The following is an 11763-nucleotide window of genomic DNA, read 5'->3' on the forward strand; positions in this document are numbered from 1 at the left end:
GTTGAGGGAAACTACTAGGGGAGGGAGGGGCACACCTCATCAACAAGGGTACCTGCATAATCAATGTTGACCCTGAATTGTACCACACATCTTTATAATAGAATAAATAGATAAATAAATAAAATTATTAAGAAGAAAAAGAAAAAAACACAGTGTGGGCATTCGGTAAGCCTTTGATTCACTGCTTCAGGCAACACGTGATTTCCTAAGACCTACTATGTGTCAGGCTCCAGGCCAGGGACTGGGGGATGAGGCAGGCACAGGCTGCACATGTGACCAGGACATGCAGTTCCTTCCCACAGACAGGATGCACGGATTTGCGCCTAGGGAGGGTTTTTGAAGACACACTTATGCAACGGTCTTGCCCACATGGGACTCGCTGCAAAGTCAAATACTGCATCGTAAGAAGGACTGCCTTCAACACGCCCATGTCTGGCCGCCATTTAGTAGGTGACAACTGTGTTGGGCACAGGGCTACTTGCTTGGGCTGTGACGAAGGTCTCTCATTCTTCTTTGATGCAGAACGTGCTGACAGCTTGCTAATTGGAACCTGCGTTTTCATGTAAGGCAGAAAGAGCTTTCCATTTATCACGGAACAAATTCCTCAAAGTCAACCGAGTTATCTGTCATGTTCCAGGGGTCGGGCAGAGGGTGGGACGGAGAAGTCTCACTCAAGTAGTTACAAACTGCTGTCAGTATTCAGAGCATTAAAGGATGACACATCTTCAAAGACTCAGCTGTAAGAAAGTGCCTTGACACTAAATAATTGGACCACAATGGACAGTTAATTATCCCGAAAGCACTTCGGCGCACCACAGAAACGTGTGCCACCTTAGGCCTGCTAGATACAATAGATCTCTACTGAAAGATTTCCAGATGATTTCAGCTTTGGCTGCATCAGTCATGGACAGATACAACCTCAAGCTCCTCCCTTTCCTTTTTTCTTCTCCCTCTCTCTCTTCTATTTCTCTCTTATGTCTTTCTCTTCTTGTCTCCCTCTCCCTAGCATTTTGTCGGGCATCTGTTATGTGCCAGGCACCGTGCTGCGCTCAGAGAAGTCGCCGAGGAGTGGTATATTTAGACTTGCAATTGTGGCAGGAGTTATAATGAAGGTAAGTGCAGGGAAGAGTCATCTTGGGGGCATCTCGGAGGCATTCCTGGAGGAGGTGATGCTTCTTGCTCCGAAGATGAAGCCTCAAAAAAGAGTAGGGGACCTCGAGGCAGGCAGGGGGGAAGGCAAAACAGGAGGCAGAGGGAAGAAAGGAGAGAGGTCATGGTTACGAAGGAACTTGCCCGATGTTCCATGTGCCTGGGTCTGGGGTGCCTGCAGAGTTCTACAGGGACCAGACCGTGAAGGGTTCAAAGAACTGAGCTGAGACAACTGCACGTCCTCGTGCTGGTGATGGGAGACACTGAAGGGTTTTTACACTGGAGTTGTATGACTGAACAACTCAGGGCCAGAGGAGAGGCGTTTCAGGAAACGGCCCTGAGCAAAGTTCCTGGAACTGACGTGGATGGACGGCAGCCCTCCCCCAACACGCCAGCTTCATCCAGGCCCAGCTGCAACCTTGCTGCTCATCCAGGAGAGAGAAGAGGTGTGGTGCCGACCCACGCTGGTGCTTCAGGGGTAAGCGCAAGTCAACAGAAACCCAAGGGATGCTGTTGATGGCTTGCTTCTTCTGGAAGGCAGGGTTTGCATTTCACTCACCGCAGTACCTTCTGCGGGTCCTTGTGTAAAGCTTCCCCACGGGGTGGCGTCGGATTTTAATTCCCCCCTGCAACCTTCAGTTTCTCCTATGCCACCCCTCGTAAAAGCTGTCTGCCCGCTTTGCGCACATGGTTCAGGACAAGGCCCATAGACTCCCTACCCATTTTCGACTAGACCGAAGCCCCTAAACCCATGCTATATAAATTTCTGGAGTTGCCGCCGTCCCTTGCACACAGTAGGTGCTCAATAAATGTTGTGGTATGAAAGAGCCTGCCGGAGAGTCTATTTGACAGCACAAGTAGTGGGGCTGATGTGCGCTCTTGACCTATGTATGGCAGGGAACAGCCTCTTTCGCTCTAAGTACCAGGAAAACATCGATTGTTCATGAAAGTGCTGGATTAGGTTGCTGCACCCATGGTAGATGGCAGATATTTATTCTTTAAGCTGCCTTTACAGTTGATCCACTGGTAACAGTGCTTTCCAGACAGTGTGCGACTTGGCTTTATTCTGTCATTTGTTTCCGCGATTGAAAACAGTAGCTGCATCTTCGAGGAGCAGACAGCTTTCATTTACAGCCAGACCACAACCCTTCGTTCTTCTTAAAACAGAAAGGGGTGATGCCCTGGGAGGTGCACACTGGCTTGGAAACCAGGAAGCCTTGGTTGAGTCGCGATTTTGTCACTTTCAAAGAGGGTTAGCAGTTTTTCTGAAGTTTCTTCTCTGTGAATCGGGCTTCATATTTCTAGTCCATGTCATGAGCTTTGAGAATGAGATAAGGCATGTGGAAGGACTGGAGTCAAATTCCAGGTTTGCTGTAGAGCACCCGAGTGAGTTTGGCCTTGTTGTTTGAAAGTCATGTTGTTGTGTTCCAGTTTCATCAAGGGCATCAGCAGCATTGCCATCACCACCACACACTACCACTACCATCATCACAACGGTCATCCTCACCACCATCCTCATCCTCCTCGCCATCACCACAATCAGCATGATCACCATCACCATCCTCCTCATCACCACTGTCATTGTCCTTCTCTCTTTGGATTTCTCTTTATGCCAAATGACGACATCAGATGGCTTGTGCCAGCGGTGAGTAGAGGCCAGGGATGCTGTTACACTTCCCACAGTGCACAAGGCCACCCCTCATCCCGACGAAGTTTCTAGACCAAAATATCAGTAGTGCTAAGGTTGAGTATAACAGTGGGGTCAAGTTAGGCTCCCCTGCCCACCTGCCCTCCCGCCTGTCCTCTGCAAAACTCTCAGCCAGAGCAGCCCTGCTGGGGAAGGGGTGACGTTTCGAGATGAGTAGCACTTAGAGTTCTATGGTTATGAGACTGAACTGCGCGGATTATGACCAGAAGGCCGGTGAAAATGCAGTTCACCCCAAGAAGAAAAATAACAGAGGACAGGCACAAAGAGGCGTTGGGAGAAAGAATCAAGTTCCTTTGTCCTGCCTCGTTCAGAGTCTGCCTTTCTGACAGGCTGGCCCAACTATCTACACAGATGCTGGCAATTTTGTTGTGCCCCCGTCCAAAGATGAGCCTGCATTTCCTCCTTCTCACCTGTGTGTTTTCCGAGTGCATTCAGTGTTCCCAGTATGTTACCAACCTCAGCCACTGAGACGAAAATACAGAGCATTCACTACAGGGAGATTGGCCACAGGGCAGAGCATGGCTGTCTGCTGAGGTCTGGATTGAGATGTCGGCTAGATTCCATCTAAGGGGATGCTGAGAAGTCAGGTGGCATTTTGACTCCAGTACGAAGGGGAAAAGGGGAGGGGCGGCAGGCAGGCAGGTTTGGTCTGGCTGGAATTGGGTATGGCAGGATCCCCTCAAGGACAAGGAGCTTCCCAAGGCCAGCCCCTGCCTTCTCCAGAACCCCCCCACCCCGATGCCAGAGCGAAGGGCTTTCCACAGGCACAGGGTGGGAGATCTTGGCAGAAGACCTGGGTGTCCATCTCTTGCTCTACTGCCCACTCCTTGTCATCTTCCAGCTGGATGGTTGGAAGCACCTCACTGCCGCCTCCTCTCCACAGCCAGATGAACCCTTCCAGCACACAAATCTGACTCCTCTATCCAACAGATAAACAAGAGGTGATCTACCCATGCCATGAAATATTATTCAGCCATGAAAAGGGATAAAGCATGGACACAGGTTATAACATGGATGAAACTTGAAGACATTTTGCCAAATGAAAAAAGCCAGTCACAAAAGGCCACATATTGGATGATTCCACTGATAAGAAATTTCCGGAATAGGTAAATCCACAGAGACAGAAGGGTTGGGGAGTAGGGAACAATGCCTAATAGGTATAGAGGTTATTTTGGGGTGATGAAAATGTTTTGGAACTAGATGGTGTTGGTTGCACAAGATTGTGAATGTACTAAACACACACACATATATAGCATGCAAAAAAAAAGACTAATATAACATGAATTTCACCTCAATTCACAAAAGCCAGCAGCCACATCATCTCGGGATACTGTGAAGCTTTAATCCTAGTTGTGAGGCTCTGGGTCTGTCTTTTGCACCCCCAACCTCATCTCTGGGTCTTCCTCCCAAGCCGGCATCTTACCTCTAGCCAGACTGTATCGCTTGCCCATCTCCCCAAAGCATGATGCTCATGCTGCCTGCTGGTCCACATGTCCTTCCCTCTGCTCTGAATCCTCTAGACCTGGGTGCCTCCTGCTCACCCTTCAGCCTCAGTCTTCCAAAACTCGCTCCCACACAGAGCCCCTGCCAACCCTCTGAGTCTGGGCTGGACCCCTTCACAGGGAGCTCAGCCTCTGGTGCTCCAATGGGCTGGAACATGTCTGCACCACACCAGCGCTCCCCGAGCCCTTCCTGGCCTCACTCTCTGCTGTACCCCCAGCACATAGCACTGTGTGTTGGGTGAACCAGCACCAGCCCAGGGCAGGTGGCCGGGCTCAGCCTCAGCTCACGCACAGAGGGGGCTGTCACTCTGACTTTGGTCTCTACCAGGAGCCATAGCCCCAGGTGGACTCTCATCTGCTCCAGCCTTGGGAAGGGGACTCTTCTCAGCCAGTACCCTGGCTGCTTTCAGCACTTGCTCCCCAGGGGTCAAGCTGAAAAACTCAGCACTGGAGGGAGGCCACCCCCAAAGATTTCTGTCCCGCCTGCGTGTTCCTGTTGGCCACACCCTCCAGTCTTCTTGGATACATAGGTCCCCAGAATCAAGTCCATAGCACCTGTCAACCTGCTTGCCTGGGAGGTCACTTCAAGGCCAACCCACAGCCCAGCTGCTGTGTCTAGCCCCCTCTCCTTCCCTGCCTTGACCCTGCCCTGGGCGCATCCTGCAACCCCTCCAAGGGCCTAAGCAGCCACCGTGGACATGCTATTCAGTGTTTCCATTTCTGGCTGCTTCGTTCAATGCCTCCCTGTCTCAGGGCAGTGGAAACACTTGTTCCTCAGATATCTGAGAAAGGATTTCCTGGGCCCCACATTTAGCTTTGAATAACAACAGCGCTGCCTGCTAAGTATTAAGCATGCAAACAACCTCACAGAGTAAGAATTATGATGGTCTCCATTTGACAGATAAGAAAACTGAGGCTCAGTCAGGAGAAGCCACTTGACCAAGGTCATATAAGAATCAAACCCAAGACTCAAACCTAGGTCTGTTGATGCCAAGGCCTATCTGAACCACTCTTTTATACAAAGTCCCGTGAAAGCCACGTATTTGTGTATTTCTAGGAAGTATGCCAGAATTGAGTCCTGTGTCAGAAATGTGAATAAAATATTACAAATACAATCTGTGGAATGAGAACCCCCCATTTTATGGCTTCTCTGATCCTGGTGTGCCATATGATTAGATCTGTGATTTCCAACTTTTTTTTTCCTAACAAGGTAATATTCCTTCTTTCTATGGACTTCCTATATCTTTTTTCTTTTTAATTTGAGAAAATGTTGTTTGCAGTTTGTCTATTTTTATTTTTTAGTTGATATGTACAAAGTGATATTTCGATACATGTGTATGATGTATAATGATCAATTTAAGGTGACTAACATATCCATCACCTCAAACATTGATCATCTCTTTGTAACGGGAATACTGCAAATTTACTCTTCTAGTCTGAAAATATACAACAAATTATTGTTCATTATAAGTTGCCCTACAGTGTTACCGAACTCTAGAGCTTATTCTTCCTATCTAGTGTGATTTTGTATGACGGATTTTTTGTTTCAAAGATTTTTGTCTCCCAAACATATTACATTTCTTGGTAACAATTAAATTTGCTTTGTTTTGTTGGTTGTTATTATTGATCATGTATAACAGAGTCTGCAGTAAAATCAGTGTTAAACTGATTACTGCATCTGCGTGGCTTTGTTTTGCTAGATAAGAGATTTCTGCTATGGCATTTGAAACATTTAGAGAGTGGGGGAAAGATCCGTTAAAAAGTGGTTAGAGAGTTTGCCTCTAGGGAGGGGAGCCTGAGAGGGGGTTGTTTGCTGCGGAAAGGTGGGAAACTTAATTTTCCCAGTAGACCCTTGTGTACTTTGAATTCTGAAACATGTGAGTGTATTACCTTTTCAAAAAGGATAAAAACAGCCCAAGGGACCCTCAGTATTGCTTTCACTGGGGTCTAGAGAGTAGAAGTGAGGGTGGAATGCCAATTAGAACCAGACCCAGATCCGCACCCCTGGCCGATGAGGCAATTCTTATTCTGACCAGCAGAGGGCAGTGTGCGCCGAAGCACGGCGGAGGCTGGGCGTCCTGGCAGGTCCCCCCAACCCAGCCAGTCCGGAGTCTGGCTGTGGGGAGAGGGCGGTGGGAGGGCTTGGAATCCACAGAGCGGGAGTCGATATTCCTCGGAGGGCGAGGAAGAACTGACGAGCAAACCGCTTTGCTTTTCCTCCTTCCTTTCTAAACAAGCGCTTGACTCTTGACTTAGACATCTCGCCTTGAACAAGCTTTCCTGAGTGGTGTTCATAAGTTGATTCCAGGGAGGCAAACATATTTTAAAATGTCTGATGGTTATGCGTTTATTTTAATGTGAATTAGAAATACATAGGCACACATGGCTTGCACATTACGCTTCTAATTTCACGGACATTATCGGGCTTAGCGTAAGCCAAGTGAAAAAGACAAGCCAAGCCACAGGCAGTATGAGTACCAACAACAACAACAAACGACAGAAGAGAGCGCTGAGAGCAGAATGAGACCGTGGAAATGGCAGACATGAGCCCACAGAGCGAAGTCCCCGACCAGTCAGGCCATCAGGAGATGCACGGTGGGACCCAGCCTACTGCAAGTGGTCTCAGACATCTGGTATGCCAGACACCTGGCGACTCCAGATCTGCCTCCAGGCATCCAGCCCGAGACCACGCTAGTTCCCCTGGAATGCCCTTTCCTCCCTTCTTTGCTGGACAAATGTCTCACTTATCTTCAAGGTCCCTCTGTGCTCCCTCCTCCGCCCTGCACTGACAGCCATATCATAACTGGCCGAGGATTTTGTGAGACTGCCTCTGTGTTCCGAGCTGTTTTTCATGTGGTCTCAGACTGACCCCGTAAGGATGACTGCTCTTACCCATGGCACAGATAAACAAACGGAGTCACCCAGTAGTGGAGATACATGCTCAAGCTCAAACAGCAGGTCAGATAGGAACACCAGATTCCAAACAGGCTCTTGCTAGATGACAGGATCTGAACAACGAACCGCCAAACCCCACCTGCCTGTGTCTTCCCCTGGAAGGCACACACTCGTCACCCCTGCTCTCTGGAGGCCGGGTGGGGCTTGGCGTAGATGAAGCGAATGTCATTTAAATGAATGGATTATGGCAAGTTTATCTTCATTTTCCAGATGAGAAAACTGAGGCTCAGAGGAATTAAATGACTTTCCTAAGAAAGCCCTACCTTGCACTTAAGATAGGCCTTCATGGGACAGCAGAGACAGTGATTAAATAAACCATCGAGTGCAAATAAGGGGAAAAGGAGGACCAAACCCACAGATGCAGTTGTAGATACAAAACAATTTTTAAGAAAACATTTATATTTTTTCTTGAAGACCTAAAAAAAAAAAACTACCTGTTTAGAGTTCCTTTGTATCTATTTTCTGACTAGAGCCTCTCAACCACATAGCCAGGTGGTCAGAGAAAATATTCATCTCATTTTACAGAGGAGTAAACTGAGCTCACAAGACCCAGCTCTCAAGGCCTCTGTGCTCCTTCACGATGCCCAGATCCTGCGCCACGCTCTTCTCAGCACTGCAGAATTGCCAAGGGGCCCCTTGGCCCAGTGCTAATTTGATTTCAATTTAATTTGATAGAATGGCAAACAGGACAGGAAACCATGTCAGCTCCAGGGAGGACACAGAAACCCAATCTCTTTGGCTCCCTAAAAGAACACCTTAAACATAAAAAATCTCTTTGTTCGTTCCTTCTTCCTTTCCTTCCTCCCTCACCTCCTTCCTTCTTTCTCCCACCGATATCTACCAAATGCTTGTCCTGTCTAGGCTCAGGACCCTCCACCCCATTCTCAGCACTGCCTGCACACCCGAATCCCTGGGGAGATTTAAAAACTCCCCACACTTGGGTTGTATCCCAGACCCATCAGAAACTCTGGGGGAGGGGACCAGGCTTCAGTGGGGCTGGGACCCAGAGCCACCGCCCTGACGTTTTCTGCCTGGAGACTCTTCTGACATCAGAGGGGTTCTCAGGTCTCCACCTGTCTCCCCCTCTCAATCCATCAACTTCCTTCCTGCTTCTTAAGAGAAAGAGAGCGGGGAAAGTGGTGCCCCCTGGGCATGACTTTCCTCTGGGACTGCCTCATGGGCTGATTAAGCTGTCTCCCAACTCCACATCCCTGGACTGAGCCCTGTCAGAAAGCAGCGGGCCAAGCTCTGGCAAGGTCAGCACGACACATGTCCAACACCACGGACCAGACAAAACCCAATTGTTCCCGGCTGCTTTGCCTACAAAGTCAGCCCCTCACTCCCCTCATGCTCTCCCTCTGCCTTGGGAGGCAGTGCTGAGGACGGCCTCAGGGTTCAAATCCCACATGTGCTGCTGCCCAGTTGGGTGACCTTGAAGAAGTGGCTTAACCTCTCTGAGCCCTGCAAAATGGGGATAGTATTGTTGAGCTGTAAATGGCATAATTAGTTCCAGGAATTCAGCTAAAAGAGCATCTTTTGCCTTGAAAATCGTTATTTATGATGGACTACACTCCCTGCTGAGGGGAGGGGGCTGGGGCAGCAGAGCCTGGTGTGGGGTGGGGGCCCCTCAGTGAGAGGCCCTGCTGCTGCACTTCTCCAACCTGTGACTCAACACGCCATGTCCTCCGCCTGGGACTCAGTATCCCCAGGTGAGAATCTCAGAATCTACAAATTGTAAAAAAAGAAATCAATGAACAATGGCCATGGCTGGCCACCTCACGCTTTTCCTCTGTCGAGAAGGCTGGACCCCACACTTGCCCACCCCGCGTCTGACAGCACGGAAGGGGTCCAGGAGGGGACGTAGGGATCCAGTGAGGCCCGAGGAACAGGCTGGGAAGCCTGGGTTTCCAGACCTAAGGGTGACCACAGAAGGACTCTGGGGTCCTTCCACAAATTTCCCATGTGGCCGGGCCACGGCTCCTCCTCTCCCTGGGTATAAGCGTCCCCATGTTCAGAAAGTCAATACTTGGGACGCCAAGCCTTCCACATTCTAGGGCCTCTAAGTCAGGGTAGGAAGGCTGACCTGGAGGGAAGTGTGGTCAGTGGGTCAAGTGTGTAATGGTGTGTGTGTTTGTGTGGTGCACGTGTGTGGTGTGTGTGGTATGTAATGTGTGTTTTGTGTGTGTGGAGTGGAGTGTTTTGTGTGTGTGTGGTGGTGTGTGTGGTTTGTGTGTGTGAAGCGTGTGATGTGTGTATGGTGTGTGATGTGTGGTGGCAAATGTGGTGTGTGTGGGGTATGCATGAAGTGTAGTGTGGTATGTGGTGTGGTGTGATACAGTAAGTATGGTTTGTGGTGTGTGTCTACACACACACACACACACACACACACACACACGTGCAGAGGGAGATGGGCCCAGGACTCTACATTGCTGGAAGAAGGAGTTCCAGAGTTTTCTAGCAGAAGCCACCATGATGGGGACATTTCCTGTCACTCCGCATCCCCATTGTGACAGCCTTCTTGAAGGCACCGCCTTAGGAACCTTCCTGCGGCTCATCTGAGCTGCTGAAACATTCCCAGTCACCCGCCCGGGGGCTGCGCCCAGCGTAGGAACTTCTCTAGGAAAAGAACACACCCATTGAACCCTGGGGGGCTTGTGCCTGGTTCTCCCTGGGAGACCCAGAGGGGCTTCACTTCCTGCCTGACATCCAGGCACCTCCAGCCCACCTCTGTTTCCATGCGGGAGGTGCTGGAAACACGTCTGACCACACCTCTCGCCTGAGCAGTACTCTTGAGGATATTGTCAGTGCTACCTTGAAGAGTGTGGCTGAGGGGTGAGACCCAGCACTCCTGCATCCAGCGGGCGAGCATGTCACCCCATGGAGGCTCGCTGGTCTCGTCTGTACCACGGGGAGCCAATGTCCTGAGAATTCAATCAGCTGCAAGAGGTAATGTGCCCAGAATAGTCTGACTGGGAGCAAGGGCACATTAGCATTTTGGCATAATAGTCGTCCGTGTGAGTTCTTATTGTCTCTGGACCTCCGATAATTGGATGCCACCCTGGACACACAGCGAGCCTGCAGTAAACACTTGTCGCAGAGTAAGTGTAGGGGGACCATGCATGTTGGGGACTCATAAGACAAGCCGCCAGGGCTCCCTGGGATATCAGGTCTCATTGCATCTGAATGCCCTGAGCTCGTGGGTGTGCACTGGGCAGGTGATGTCCCAGCTCAGGCAGGGAGTGGGTCTTCTCCTACGGTGCTCTTGCAGTCACCGAGGCTGAGAAGAGCACAGCATGGCAGGGGCACAGAAGATGGGCGTGTGTGGTGGAGGGCCCTTCCCTAGTGCTGCATTTCCAAGTTCCCACCACCACCTCCTGCAGATTGCCGTGAGATGGAAGTGACCCATCAGGTGGGACACCTGAGTGGTACCTGGCTAGGACGCCTCTTCAAACTCAGAGGCTCTTCAAGCTCAGAGGAATCAACCCTTGTGTGTGCATGTGATTGTGTAAGGGGGCTCACTTTGTACACAGGGTGTGGGCCATGGAAGGGATTGATTGTCAACATCATCACAGCTGCCAATTACACTGTGGACTTCAAGAGGTAGAAGCACTTGGCGAGGGCCTGATACGTTACACACACTCCATACACTGTGGAGTGTGTGTAACGTATCAGGCCCTCGCCAAGTGCTTCTACCCATGGTATCATGTCATTCTCTCAGGAACTCTAAGAGATAGGTGCCATCATTATTTTCATTTGAGATTAAAATATTTTTTTGAGTTGGGGTCTCATTCTGTTGCCCAGGCTGTAGGCATGATCATGGCTCACCACAGCCTCAATTTCCTGGGCTTAGGTGATCCTCTCGCCTCAGTCTCCCAAGTAGCTGGGACTACAGGTGTGCCCTACCATGCTCAGCCAATTTTTAAATTTTTTGTAAAGACAGGGTCTCTCCATGTTGATGGTATTGAACTCCTGGGCTCAAGCAATCCTTCTGCCTTGGCATGATTCCCTATGCCTGGCCAAAAACTTGTTTTTTGAGACAGGGTCTTGCTATGTTGCCTAGGCTGGTCTTGAAGTCCTGGGCTCAAGGGATCCTCCCTCGTCAGTCTCCCAAGTAGCTGGGACTACAGGTGTGTACCACACCTGACTATTATTTTCATTTGAAAGATAAGAAATGGAGGCTCAGAGATGTGAAGTGACTTAACCAAGGTCACACAGCTAGTAAGTGAAAGAATTGGGACTTGAACCCAGGACTTCTTACAGGAGGTGAAAATTCAGGATCTTTCCAGAGTGTCTTCTACATGTTAAAAGCATCATGTAAGGAAATAAACATTTTCTGTGCTTTCTGTAAACCAAGAACCAAGTCCTAGGTACAAATCTTGTCTCTTATACTTTCTAGCCATGGGATCTTAGGCAAGTTTCTTTCTTTTATATATATATATATATATATAT

The 11763-nt window shown here is 49.5% G+C and overlaps 1 protein-coding gene across 1 annotated transcript in view; it reads right to left on the minus strand.

Annotated features, from left to right (window-relative positions):
• Nucleotides 1–11763, minus strand: part of SEZ6L (seizure related 6 homolog like) — an 88214-nt gene that overhangs the window by 42858 nt on the left and 33593 nt on the right.

The sequence above is a fragment of the Carlito syrichta genome, unplaced genomic scaffold (assembly GCF_000164805.1).
Source record: "Carlito syrichta isolate Samal-C Ts95f unplaced genomic scaffold, Tarsius_syrichta-2.0.1 Scaffold306949, whole genome shotgun sequence".
Classification (NCBI taxonomy): Eukaryota; Metazoa; Chordata; class Mammalia; order Primates; family Tarsiidae; genus Carlito; species Carlito syrichta.